This window comes from Sinocyclocheilus anshuiensis, unplaced genomic scaffold (assembly GCF_001515605.1).
Source record: "Sinocyclocheilus anshuiensis isolate Anshui unplaced genomic scaffold, SAMN03320099.WGS_v1.1 scaffold289, whole genome shotgun sequence".
Lineage (NCBI taxonomy): Eukaryota > Metazoa > Chordata > Actinopteri > Cypriniformes > Cyprinidae > Sinocyclocheilus > Sinocyclocheilus anshuiensis.
The window spans coordinates 26,354-27,444 of record NW_015539826.1 but is presented as its reverse complement, the minus strand read 5'-3'; positions in this window follow the sequence as shown (position 1 = coordinate 27,444).

Sequence of the window (1,091 nt, the reverse complement as noted above, 5' to 3'; positions counted from 1 at the left end):
GACTGCAACGGTTTGACTTAAAAATCTTCGTTTGTGTTCTACTGAAGAAACAAAGTCACCTACATCTTGGATGCCCTGGGGGTAAGCAGATAAACATCAAATGTTCATTTTTGGGTGAACTATCCCTTTAAGACAATTATTCAGCATTTTTGCAGTGACCTTTAACCCCATACCAAGTTTTGCTAACTTTTATTTTTACTAAATGATACCAACAAAAATGACATCCTTTCAGTTTTTATGCTCAGTAACTCATTCAGTTAATGTATTCCAAACTTACTGTGAAATTGAAATAATGTATTGCTATTGGTAACCCTTTGAAATGGATTGATTAAAAAAAAAAAAATGAGAATAGCATTAGCATTAGCATAAATGGCAATGTTTCCTGGGAATGTGCCAGCTACGTTCAGTCTAAGATGGATGTGCATGCCAGAAAATTCACCCTAATGTGTAAACCAACAACTCAACTCAGATATTACGGTGGACTGGAGTTTCCGCTGAACAATGCATTTTTACAATATTTCCTCTAGGTGTAGACTAGGTGTAGAGATTTGTCTTTGATTTATCTTGTCATAACCTTCTTGTGCTACGAAGTAAAACATATCCAGTATTTGACTGAATGAAGATTCCTTAAATGAAATTCCATAAGTAGATTCCTTGACTTGGGTGGGGGTGTTAAATCAATATCAGGGAAACATATCCTTACTTAGAAATCTACAAACCCTGATTTGTCTAGCTATATTAGATGAAGAGTACATTAGAGTGTCCTGTGTGTGTCTCTAGGGCAGTGTGTGTGAGGACTGGACTACGGTATACTGCTGCTACCCTCTGGCCCTCTGTCAAATGATCAGAGAGATGAAGAAGAGGCTGAAGACACAGATCTACACCGTTTCTACCACGCTGGAGAGCTCATATATATATATATATATATATATACAGTACAATATAATATTATATAATACACACTTTTAAACCTTCAAATGGATGAAATATGATAAACCTGGGATGGCTAAACAAGCAAACAAACAATAAATAAATAGATGAATGAATGATGCATGTTGCCATTAAATCTGACATTTTAAAAATTATATTAA